Genomic DNA, 13,749 nt, shown 5'->3' with positions numbered 1-13,749 from the left:
TATCACCAGAAGCCTCTCTCTTTCTTGAAGCCTCCTCCAACTCCACTTCAATTTCAGAATTCTGCTCAGAAGAATCCCCAGATGAGGAGATATCCCAAGCAGAAGCCCTAGAACGGTTGGAGACAGTCACTGGGACATCCTGTCCCTGTTCCATCCTCCCCGTCTGTCTCTTCCGCCTCACAACCTTCCTTCTCTCCTCCAGGTACTGCAGGTCAGATTCAGAGATGCTTTCATCTCTTGTTTTCTTCTTCTTCTTTGAAGTCTTCACAGAAGATTTCTTTACAGAGGAAGCCGCAGCAGCACTCCTGGTGGGTGGGGGGCTTCTTTAAGGTCACACTTAGGAAGGGAAGACTGATCGGGAATAACTGACTGAAGGGGCACAGACTTGGCAGATTCTGACACAAGAGGAGCGGGTACAGTAGGCTGGGGGGACACAGGGACAGACACAGAAGGAATACTTACAGATACAGGAGGGGTGGGCACAGGGACTAGGGAGGGATCCTGAACAAGACCAGGGGAGTCAGTCACCGCAGAGGAGGGTGGTACAACAGGGGCCTCATCCTCCATCCTGTCCAGCCTTAACAGATCATCTATCACCTCTCTATCCATATTATGCCAGGCTTCAGGACATCGGCTGTAGGGGTGGCCAAGGCGCAGGCACAGGTTGCACCTTATCGCCTGGGTGCAGTCCCTGGCCACATGACCCTGTCCCCGACACACTGAACAGATCAGTGCTGAACAAGAGGAGCTAAAATGCCCCTTTTCTCCACAACGGTGACACAATTTTGGCTGACCGGGATAAAAAATAGTCATCCTATCCCTCCCTATAAAGGCAGAGGAGGGCAGGTGACGGACAACATTCCCATCCCTAGCCAACCTGACCGTTACCGACCAACCCCCGGTCCAGATGCCACGCTCATCATAAATTTTATCTGGCCTGGTCAAAACATCCCCATAATTTCTCAACCAGACCTCTAAGTCCCGAGCAGGAACACTCTCATTTGTAAGGATAATAGTAATTTTCTTTACGGTTGACCTTTGAGAAACTGCCACTGGCACCAGACCTTCCCATTCGGGTCTTGACCTGCACCGAGCCATATAGCGTTCCCAGAACAAGTCAAGACCCTCTGGTCTGGTGAAACTAACCGTGTACTCCCTGCTTCCAGCCACATGTATCAAGGCATATAGGTCATCAGCCCCAAAACCCATATCTAAGATCAGGTCTACCACCATACCCCGTGCTAGAGGGACTGCACCACCTTCCCATTTAAGGAGGACTACGTTCCGCCTTGGACCCCCAGCAGAAGCCATAGATCCAAGACCAGATCCTATGGCGCTCATAGTGGCAGCCTGCGAGGGAAAACCCTGATTAGAAGCAGAGCTCCTCCTTGATTGTAACCCTGGCTTGATGATATTGCCAGGAGCACAGCTTACCACCTGTGCAAATGTAGGCTTATTAGGGCCAAGACCCCACACTGATGTCACATTATCAGGTACACTACTATTATAATTTTTACCAGCTTGGCCTAAACAAGCAGCATTATCAGTTCCACACACAATGGTGGGTTCCACCATGCCTGCAATGTTATTAGGGATAACTGTTTCTAATGCAGTACCAGGTGCTTCCTGCTGCTGCGCTGTAGAGTCCTGTTCAACAGTGACTGAAATAGTTTTAAGCTCAGCAGAAGGGGGGTTAATTGGCTCTTCTGGGTTTTGTGATTCTTCAGCAGAAATGTCATTTTTTAAACAAAACTTTTCCTGTTTAGAGACATCAGCAGCAGGCACAACATTTCTGAGCATAGGGGAATCACACTGAGTGTCATTAGGAAACCCATCATTAGGCAAGGTGCTAAAAGGCACAAAAACTGTTTTATCTTTTACCTGGGGCTTTATATTCTTTATTTTATCAGGCACACTCTCAGGTAAGTCCTCCACACCACCAAACACCAGCTGATCTTCTTGCATTGGAGACTCCATTACCTGTATAACTTTCAACATGCCTCCTGAGCCCTGAGATGGCAATGGGCTGCTTACCTCACCTTGAGGGGGAAGGGGGTCAGAACTGGGCGTCTCCTCCTCCACCACCTCCATCTTTGCAAACCTTCGTTCATTGCAAAACTTCTCCCTGAAGGGACCATCCCTGCCTTCCATCATGGCCACGATAGTTTCTTGATGATCCACACGGACTTTCGCTAATTGGACCTCTGAATCCATGGATCCACGGTTCTTGCTGAACAAGCCTTCACGCTGCTTTCTCAGGCGTTTCAAATCCGCTCTAAGCTTGTAGAGCTTGTCTCTCTCCTTATTGAGGACTTTGATCCTGGCCACCACTCGCTCCCGAATGGATCCAGCATCTTCATTCTCACCAGGTGCAGAGAGATCACCAACCACGGGCTGCACAGGAGCAGGGGTGCCATCCATCCGCCCAGGGGATGTCTGAGAGCCTCCAGCAGGAGAGGCCCTGCTGGCCTCCATGGCTTCCCCAGAAGGGGGCCAGGAGAGCTGGGAGGGATTTCACCTCACTCCCCTCTTACACAGATCACCTGGAGCAGCAACAGACACACAGCCAGAGAACCTTCCAGCAGCCACACCCGAAGCTGAATGATGGGAAACGACTCCTCCCACTGATACCAATGATGGGGCACTATTCCTCCCACTGACACCAATGATGGGACATTATTCCTTCCACTGATACCAATGATAGGGCACTATTCCTCCCAATGATACCAATGATAGGGCACTATTCCTCCCACTGATACCAATGATAGGGCACTATTCCTCCCACTAATACCAATGATGGGGCACTATTCCTCCCACTGATACCAATGATGAGACACTATTCCTCCCACTGATACCAATGAAGGGACACTATTCCTCCCACTGAAACCAATGATGGGAAACTATTCCTCCCACTGACACCATTGATTGGGGCACTATTCCTCCCACTGATACCATCAATGGGGCACTATTTCTCCCACTGACATCAATGATGGGACACTATTCCTCCCATTAATACCAATGATGGGGCACTATTCCTCCCACTGAAACCAATGATGGGACACTATTCCTCCCACTGACACCATTGATTGGGGCACTATTCCTCCCACTGATACCATCAATGGGCAGTATTCCTCCCACTGACATTAATGATGGGGCACTATTGATCTTTTATTGAAAAGAATCAAGCAACATATTTTATACAAAAGTAAAAAACATAACTATAGTACAATATTCCAACCGAAAACAAAGGAATACACATCCATGTGCAGAATATATACAATATATACATAATCCACTTCCAACATTCTTAGAAAACTATTTACATAAAGCAGCAGAGAGGGCCTAAGAGGCACAACCCATCACCTATGTATGCAGCCATTTATCAAAAACTGAGCATTAAGAAAAAATCTAGGGTGATAAGAGACAGAAAGCCACACCCGGAAAAGAGACTCCTGGCAGTCAGGGAGGCTTGAAACCCCTCCACGCCTTCAGCCAAGCCCTCTGACCCCACTTGTCTCTCTCAAGCGCCCGAATCTTCCCCACCTCATGCAGAATGTCACACACCACCACCTGAACAGGAAGGATTTTACGCCGAAGGGTGACCTGACACCGTGCATTCCATGTGTAATAACGGACTACTAAACTAACTAAAAAAAGTGTATCCAAACAAAAGCCCCCACCAGTATTGAATGCTCCGTACACCCACTCAGCATAACCCAGCCTGGAGAGGAAAGGAACACCGAGGGCCCGCCCCACCTGTTTGTATACCTCTATGTTAAAAGGGCAACGAAGCAGAAAATGGTCCATAGTCTCCTCCTCACCTGTACATTCCTCCCGAGGACAACCACGATCCATCCCACTGCGGAATTTTTAAATTGCCCCGAACATAGAGCCTCCCGTGGACGCACAACCAGGCCAGATCCCTGAATTTAAGGGGGACTCTAGCCAAATTAATCAATCTTAACCCTTCCCTCAAGATTGGGCCTGGGCAATCCCTTAAGGCCAGTGGGTCATGAAAGACTTCGCTCAAGACTCGGCTCATAAGGACTTTCCTCGGAGCGGATCTGAGATCTTCAGCCGACAGTCGCCACTGCCGCAGCAACTTCAGACACGGAGCGACATAGGCTGGAAGCTGACCACGATGACCCCTGAGATTCTTCACTTGGCCACCTTCTTCTTCCCAAAGTCGCAGAAAAGGCCTAAACCAAGATCTAAACATGCCTGCCCATCCAGGAGGTTCCACTGCAAGCATACTACCAATGTTAAACTTGAGAAATAGCAGTGAAAAGAAAAGAACGGGGTTGACCATACCTAAGCCACCCTCCCTCCTGGATAGATAGGTGACATTCCTCTTGATGGGGTTCAGTCTGTTCCCCCACAGCATCTGGAAGAACACACTATAGATCCTAGCATAGAGAGACACTGGCAAGATGCAGACAGGACTGACATACAAGAAGATCGGTATCAGGTAAGTCTTAATCAGATCAACCCTTTCCCTCAGAGATAACTTCCATCTCTTCCAGCTGACCACCTTAGTATTGGCAACTTCCAGCCTGCCTTCCCAATTTTTGAGGCCATAATCGCCAGGTCCAAATTCAATGCCTAATATCTTAATTTTTTCCTGGGGCACTGGAAAGGTGTCCGGGAGATCAAAACCCTCACCTTCCTTTCCCATCCAAAAAACTTCACTCTTTTCCTGATTGATTTTGGAGCCTGATACTTCAGAGTACCGTGATGTCAGAGAGACCACCTCCTCCGCTTCATCTGTCCCAGTGACAATCACTGACACATCATCCGCATAGGCAACAACCCTCAAAGGCGGCTCACCCGGGATTCCCACTGGTACCCCACACAACATGCTGCTCTCTAGCCTCCTGATGAAGGGGTCGATTGCAAACACATAGAGCAGGGGACTCAGGGGACAACCCTGGCGCACCCCAGAGCCAACCTCAAAGGACTGTCCAACCCAACCATTGACAAGAGGGAAGCTTTCTGCCCCCTTATACAAGACTTTTAACCAATCGACAAAACCACCCGGCAGACCGTACTTACTAAAGAGCAACCACAGGTACTCATGGTTGACACGATCGAAAGCCTTTGCCTGATCCAATGCCAGTAGATACTTTCCCCAGCCTGCAGCCCTGCACTGCTCCAAGGCCTCCCGGACAGCTAAAACCGCTGTGAAGGTGCTCCTACCCTGGATCGAACAGTGCTGATGGCGAGAAAGCAAAGACTCTGCTACTGCCGATAGGCGCCAGAAAAGTATCTTCGCCAGCACCTTTCTATCGACATTGAGAAGGCTGATGGGGCGCCAATTCTCAATCATCGAAGGATCTTTACCTTTTGAAAGAAGAATCACAGCTGAGAGTCTCATGGAAGGGGGAAGCACCCCCTCAGCAAGACAACTGTTAAAAACCTCTACCAAATGTGGGGCCAGAATAGACTTAAAGGCTTTGTAAAACTCAGCCGTCAGACCATCCGGTCCAGGTGACTTTTTGATGGCAAGCTGTTCAATTGCCCTCGTCACCTCTTCAACTGTGATCTCTTCTGTCAAATTCATCAAAGGGACATCTCCACCATTTAGACCTGGAGTAGAGTCCAAAAAGCTTTCCATCTTGTCTCGGTCAAGCTCTTTCCTCCCAAAAAGTTCAGCATAAAAAGACCTTACGACCTCCAGGATCCCTGACCTGGACTTTGTCAAGGAACCTGTACTATCCTTAAGGCCAACGACCATCTTAACAGCTACACCTTGTTTGCAGTTCTGGTAAGGGTCAGGCGAGTGGTATTTCCCATAGTCCCGCTCCAGAACCAAAGAGGTACGCCGGTCATATTGACACTTCCTGAGGAGGATTTTCGCTTCAGAGATTGCCCCAGGATCTCCTCCTCTCGAGACAAGAATATCCAGCTTCCTCCACAAACGTTGGTAGGTCATGTATCTATTAAACTGTTTTTTATTGGCTAGGCCCCTGAAGAATCCAGAAATCCTCTTTTTGGTCAGCTCCCACCACTCAGCCTTGCTGCTACAAAAGTCCAGGATGGTCACTTGTGCCTTAAAGAATTCCTCAAAGGATTGTCTAACATGTTCTTCCTCAAGGAGAGTCGAATTTAATCTCCAGATGCCTTTTCCCCTCTGAGGGAAGTCTGAAGCATTCAAGACCACAGATAGCATACAGTGATCAGAGAACTCCAGTGCCTGCACCACTGGGGGTGAGAAAGCAGAGGCCTCCTTCAAAAAAAACCTATCTATCCTACTCTGACTATTACCTCGATGAAAGGTGAACCCTGTGTCATCCGGAAGGTGCTTAATGTGCACATCCACAAGACCAGCATCCCTAACCATACTATTTAAAAAAACGCTATCATATCCCAGCCTGTCATTGAAGTCCTTCCTGTCCTTGGGCCTAGTCACAGTATTAAAGTCACCTCCAAAAACCACTTGCCGGGATGTAAAAAGAAATGGCTTGATCCTTGTAAAAAGGCATTTCCTGTCCCACTTTGTGTGCGGCCCATAAATATTAATTAGGCGCAGGTCCTGCCCTCCCACAAGGACGTCTAAGACCATACATCTCCCAATCTCCACCTCAATAACCCGCCGGACAGTTACCATGCCAGTTTTAAACAACACCGCCACCCCGCCGTAAGGCTCGGCCGCAAGAGACCAGTAAGATGGACCATACCTCCACTCTCTCTTGGCCATATGAATATCTGCCAAGGAGGTGAGCCTAGTCTCCTGCAAAAATAAAATTTCAGCATCTAATTGGCTGAACAAAAAGAAGGCCATAGAACGAGCTCTTACCGACTTAATACTGGCGACATTTATTGTCACCACTTTTAACGGAGGGGGAACCGCCATTTGGGTTATTGGGTGGATTGCTTCTTAGCTCCCCTCTGCTGCTCATCACCAGAAGCCTCTCTCTTTCTTGAGGCCTCCTCCAATTCCATTTCTGAATCAGAATTTTGTCCAGAAGAAGCTCCAGATGAAGAGATATCCCATACAGAAGCCCTAGAACGGTTGGGGACAGACACTGGGGCATCCTGTCCCTGTTCCGTCCTCACCGTCTGTCTCTTCCGCCTCACAACCCTCCTTCTCTCCTCCAGGTACTGCAGGTCAGATTCAGAGATGTTATCTCTTGTTTTCTTCTTCTTTGAAGTCTTCACAAAAGACTTCTTTACAGAGGAAGCCGCAGCACCCTTTTTGGTACCCTCTACCACTCCTGGTGGGGGGGGGACCTTCCCTTAAGTCAGACCTAAGAGGGGAAGACTCATGGGGCATAACTGACTCGGGGGGCACAGACTTAGAAGGTTCTGACACAAGAGGAGCAGGTACAGTAGGCTGGGGGTACACAGAGACAGCCACAGAAGGAATACCTACAGACACAGGAGGGTTGGCCACAGAAACTGGGGAGGGATCCTGAACAGGACCTGGGGGGTCAGTCACCGCAGATGAGGATGGTACACCAGGGGCCTCATCCTCCATCCCGTCCAGCCTCAACAGTTCAACTACTACCTCCTTCTCCATATTGTGCCAGGCTTCCGGACATCGGCTGTAGGGGTGGCCAAGGCGCAGGCACAGGTTGCACCTTATCGCCTGGGTACAGTCCCTGGCCACGTGACCCTGTCCCCGACATACTGAACATATTAAGGCTGAACAGGAGGAGCTAAAATGCCCCTTTTCTCCACAGCGGTGACACAGCTTTGGCTGACCAGGATAAAAAATAGTCATCCTATCCCTCCCTATGAAAGCCGAGGAGGGCAGGTGACGGACAACATTCCCATCCCTGGCCAACCTGACCGTTACTGACCAACCCCCAGTCCAGATGCCACGTTCATCAAGGATTTTATTTGGCGTTGTCAAAACCTCACCATAGTTCCTTAACCAGACCTCTAAGTCCCGAGCAGGAACACTCTCGTTAGTGAGAATGATGGTTATTTTTTTAACCGTCGATCTCTGCGAAACAGCAACTGGTGCCAAATCTTCCCATTCGGGTCTTGACCTGCACCGAGCCTCATATCGTTCCCAGAACAGGTCAAGACCCTCCGGCCTGGTGAAGCTGATTGTGTACTCCCGGCTCCCAGCTACATGTATTAGGGCATAAAGGTCATTCGCCCCAAAGCCCATCTCCAAAATCATATCCACCACCACACGCCGTGCTGGAGAGACTGCACCACCTTCCCATTTAAGTATAACGACATTACGTCTTGGACCCCCAGCAGAAGCCAGAGACCCAAGACCTGAACCAGGGGCGCTCAAAGTGGCAGTTTGTGGTGTAAATCTCTGCCTGGAAGCAGGGTTCCTCATTGGCTGCAGCCCTGGCTTAATAACATTACCAGGTGCAGAGCGTACCACTTGAGCAAAAGAGGGCTTATCAGGGCCAAGACCCCACACTGATGTAACTTTAGCCGGTACATTACTATCCTTATTATTAATTGCTTGTACTGAGCCAGCAGGATTGTCCATTGCACACATATTGGCAGCATTATCCATAACACCTGAAATAGAAGAATCGTTAAAATCACCATTCATTATCACAATGTCTGCTGTAGTACCACAAGTGGCCTGATGCTGCAGTATAGAGTCCTGAACAATAGCTGTGACTGGACAAACAGCCTTGGGCTCAGCAAAAGGGGGGTTAATGGGTTGTTCAGGCTCTTGTAGTTCCTTTGCTGCAATGTCATTTTTTAAACGCAGTTTTTCCTGCGAGGAAACATCAGCAGCTGAAATATTGCTGGATATGAAATTACCAGCCTGGGTGTCATTGGGCAAAACATCCGCATTAGCCAAGGTGTTAAATGGCACAAAAATAGTTTTATCAGTCACTTGTGACTTGCTAGGCTTTACCTTATCAGGCACATTATCAGGAAAGTTCTCCTCACCAAATACCAGCTGATCCGCCTGTAATGGAGACTCCACTGCCTGGATCACTGTCAGCATACCTCCTGAGCCCTGAGAAGACAACGGGCTGCTCACCTCACCTTGGGGGGGCAGGGGGTCAGAAATGGGGGACTCCTCCTCCACCTCCATCTTTGCCATCCTTGCGAATCTGCGGTCATTGCAGAACTTTTCCTTAAAGGGCCCCTCTCTGCTTTCCATCATGGCCACAATGGTTTCCTGGTGTTGAACCCGGACCTTTGCCAACTGGATTTCCGAATCCATAGATCCACGGCTGCGGCTGTGCAAACCTTCACGCTGCTTTCGCAGACGCTTCAACTCTGCTCTCAATTTGTAGAGCTGGTCTCTCTCCCTATTCAGGACCTTGATCCCGGCCACCACTCGCTCCCGAATGGACTCGGTATCCTCATCCTCACCAGGGGCAGATAGATCCCCAGCCATGGCTTGTCCAGGAGCAGGTATGTCATTCATCAGCCCAGGGGATGGCTGAGAGCCTCCAGCAGGAGAGGCCCTGCTGGCCTGCATGGCCTCCCCAGATAGGGGCCAGCAGGGCGGGGAGAGATTTTACCAGACTCCCCTCTCAAACAGATCACCTGGAGCAGCTCCAGACACACAGCCAGAGAACCTTGCAGCAGCCACACCCGAAGCTGAATGATGGGAAACGACTCCTCCCACTGACAGCAATGATGGGGCACAATTCCTACCACTGATACCAATGATGGGGCACTATTCCTCCCACTGACACCAATAATGGGGCACTATTCCTCCCACTGACACCAATAATGGGGCACTATTCCTCCCACTGACACCAATGATGGGGCACTATTCCTCCCACTGACACCAATAATGGGGCACTATTCCTCCCACTGACACCAATGATGGGACACTATTCCTCCCACTGACACCAATAATGGGGCACTATTCCTCCCACTGACACCAATGATGGGAAATTTCTCCATCTGATACCAGTAATAGGGCACTATTGCCCCTATTGATACCATCAATGGGATACTATTCCTCCCACTGACATCAATGATTGGGCACTTTACTGATACCAATGATGGGACACTATTCCTCCCACTGACACTAATGATGCAGTTCTTTTACTCCCACTGACCACCAAGCCTATGGCATTGTTTACTCCAATCAATGCCAGGGCACTTTCTACTTCCACTGGCCACAGTCCGGCTCTCCTAAAGCTTGAATGGCAGTACAGTAAACCCCCCTCCATTGCGGGGGTTACGTTCCGGACCCAGCCGCGAAAAGTGAAATTCCGCGAAATAGAAAAACCCTATTAAAATGCATTGTAGGCATGATTTTTTTTACTGTCACTGTACGTGTAAAAGCATTTTAAGGTCTTTAAACACACTTTTAAAACAATAGAAACTCATTTAAACACATAAAAGATACTTAGAGACAGAGCAAGAGCTATGAAAAACACAAAAATCTTTCATTTTTAATGATTTATATAGTAAAATAACATTACAAAAAAAAACGCGAATTACCGGGACCGCAAAAACTGAACCGCGATGTAGCGGGGGATTACTGTAAAGTGACCCTTCATTTCAAACGTTTGGAGACTCTTGCTTCAGGTTGCACTGCCCCACAAGCAAATTTCATGCTGAATGAAACTGCAATGAAATTTCGCTCTCAGCCCTAATAGTCATGATGATGGATCTTTGGGAATAAAGTAATGCATCCTGGAGCTAAGAACAGTCAGATGAGCTAAAGTGTGTACTTCTGTGACGGTGTGATACAAATATATACTGTACATCTCTATCAGAACTAAACTCATCCATGAAAGACAGTCTGTGCTTCCTCATGACAGCCAACCAGAGTCTCACTTTTATTTCCTCCAACAGTATAGAGAGACTCTGGTAGCTGTGATTGGTTGGCTCATTATCAATTCTTTCCTCAGGCACTTCAGATATGTGACCCAAAGACCCACCAACATTTGTTTCTTCTCAAACATGTGAAAGAAGAAATATGAGTCATTCATCCTGTGAATTCTTCTCTCTAACTATTTACACTGAAATAGTCCCTCAAAGTCTACACATTAATGTCGTTTGAAAGCCCAATGTTTTCCTGAGTTTTGGATGGAGTGGGGACGGAGTGTGGAGTTTTGGATGGAGTGGGGACAGAGTGTGGAGTTTTGAATGGAGTGGGGACGGAGTGTGGAGTTTTGGATGGAGTGGGGACGGAGTGTGGGGTTTTGGATGGAGTGGGGACGGAGTGTGGAGTTTTGGATGGAGTGGGGACAGAGTGTGGAGTTTTGGATGGAGTGGGGACGGAGTGTGGGGTTTTGGATGGAGTGGGGACGGAGTGTGGAGTTTTGGATGGAGTGGGGACAGAGTGTGGAGTTTTGAATGGAGTGGGGACAGAGTGTGGAGTTTTGGATGGAGTGGGGACGGAGTGTGGAGTTTTGGATGGAGTGGGGACGGAGTGTGGAGTTTTGGATGGAGTGGGGACAGAGTGTGGAGTTTTGAATGGAGTGGGGACAGAGTGTGGAGTTTTGGATGGAGTGGGGACAGAGTGTGGAGTTTTGGATTGAGTGGGGGCGGAGTGTGGAGTTTTGGATGGAGTGGGGATAGAGTGTGGAGTTTTGAATGGAGTGGGGACTCCTGTGGGGATTTTATTCTATGTTTTAATCTATTCTATTCCTTTATTTTCTATTCGATTGTATTCGGTTCTTTGATTATCTATTCTATTTTTTTCTATTTTACTCTCTTCTTTTCTATTCTATCCATTTATTTTCTCTTCTATTTTTTTATATTCTTTTATTTTGTATTCGGTTCTGTTTTATTCTATTATTTTCTTTTCTATTCTTTTCTTTTCTATTCTATCATATTATTTTCTAATCTATTCCTTTATTTACTATTCTATTTTATTCTCTTCAGAAACTCAAATTGGAATTCGATTTAAATTTGAAAACTATTCAATTTGAAAACTTTATGAATTTGATTCGAAAACTATTCGATTTTCATCTGAAATTTGGTTGGTTATTTCAGATTCGTTTAAATTTGTTACTATTGTGATTTGGATACATCCAGATTTCTGAATAACAAAATAATTCATCTGAATTTTAATTCAGAATGAAATGAACCGCACATGTCTAATCGTGATCACTTTACCAGAGCAGTGCGGTTTTCCTAAGGCAGCACTGTATTGTTCTTGTCAAGGTGTTTAAAAAAAAAAACAGTGTTAAAAAAAAGTTGTTAAAAAAAAAAAAAGAAAAAAATGTAATAGAAAAATTAAAAAAAAAAGATGAAAAAATTGAAAAAAGTATTAATTAACCAGTCAGTATCCCTGATCACCACCACACCTGGTATATAATAACTCTTTACTGCACTGGTGACAGTATGTAAAAAAAAAAAAATGAAATAGATAAGTGTCCATTTAGTGAAAGTATAAACTATTATATATACTATTCATATGTATAAAAGGTAAAAATTGTGAACTCTGGAAACTAGGACTGTGTAGAATCCCAACACCAAGTAAGTGAAGTGGTTCAATGTGATGACACCTCTGTGTGTGCTTTTCCCTCACCTTACTGCTGTAAGGTTACAGCCTTGAATAGATGGATATAGACTAGGCACGCTAAATCCTCCCGATCCCCTGATGAAGTCACATGGGCGCGACACTACACGTTGGGACCGTACGATAGACTAAATTGGAAGTGTTGTTGGAGGACGAGCCCGCAGCTTGTGGAGTGTTCTGTCTGTAATTTTTTTTACTAAACGTGAGTGTTTTTATTGCCTTTATAATAAATCTATGGTTAAACGATATCATACTATGTGGAGATTTTCTTCTTCCATATACCCATTTTATTGAGGTGATACCCGGATCATTTATGGGACCACTGCTGACCAAAACAACATTTACCATAGAGGGTCAGTATCTAAAACCATCCTAGGAGACCCTTTGGAGGCATTCTGGAGGATTTAGCTTGTCTAGGCTATATCCATCTTTTCAACACTGTAACCTTACAGCAGTAAGGTGAGGGAAAAGCATACACAGAGGTATCATCACATTGGAATTTGAGACATCAACCACTTTGGAAACTAGGACTGTGTGGAATCCCAACACAGAGTAAGTGAAGTGGTTAATGTCTCAAATTCCAATGCGATGACACCTCTGTGTGTGCTTTTCCCTCACCTTACTGCTGTAGGGCTACAGCGTTGAATAGATGGATATAGCCTAGGCAAGCTAAATCCCCTCATCCCCTGATGAAGTCACATGGACGTGACACTACGCGTTGGAACCGTAATATAGGCTAAACCTAGAGTGTCGTTGGAGGATGAGCCCTCGGCTCATGGAGTGTTCTGTCTGTAATTTTTTTTACTAAACGTGAGTGTTTTTATTGCCTTTATAATAAATCTATGGTTAAACGATATCACACTATGTGGAGCTTTTCTTACTCCATATACCCATTTTATTTAGGTGATACCCGGATCATTTATTGGACCACTGCTGACCAAAACAACATCTACCATAGAGGGTCAGTATCTAGAACCATCCTAGGAGACCCTTTGGAGGCATTCTGGAGGATTTAGCTTGCCTAGTCTATATCCATCTTTTCAACACTGTAACCTTACAGTAGTGAGGTGAGGTAATAGCATACACAGAGGTGTCATCACATTGGAATTTTAGACATCAACCACTTTGTAAACTAGGACTGTGTGGAATCTCAACACCGAGTAAGTGAAGTGGTTCAATGTGATGACACCTCTGTGTGTGCTTTTCCCTCACCATACTGCTGTAAGGTTACAGGGTTGAATAGATGGATATAGACTAGGCAAGCTAAATCCTCCTGATCCCCTGATGAAGTCACGTGGGCGTGACACTATGCGCTAGGAACG

The 13,749-nt window shown here is 46.8% G+C and overlaps 1 protein-coding gene and 1 pseudogene across 2 annotated transcripts in view; one reads left to right on the top strand and one right to left on the bottom strand.

Moving 5' to 3' along the window:
- Nucleotides 1-13,749, top strand: part of LOC309545902 — a 1,177,957-nt pseudogene that overhangs the window by 248,960 nt on the left and 915,248 nt on the right. The gene's annotated exons all lie outside the window — the stretch shown is intronic.
- LOC309545905 (uncharacterized protein) overlaps nucleotides 1-13,749 on the bottom strand; it is a 146,645-nt gene that overhangs the window by 11,092 nt on the left and 121,804 nt on the right. The window lies entirely within an intron of this gene.

Source organism: Pelophylax lessonae, assembly GCF_965119305.1.
Source record: "Pelophylax lessonae genome assembly, chromosome: 2".
NCBI lineage: Eukaryota > Metazoa > Chordata > Amphibia > Anura > Ranidae > Pelophylax > Pelophylax lessonae.
The sequence above is the reverse complement of the archived record's forward strand: the minus strand, read 5'-3'. Positions and strand labels throughout refer to the sequence as shown.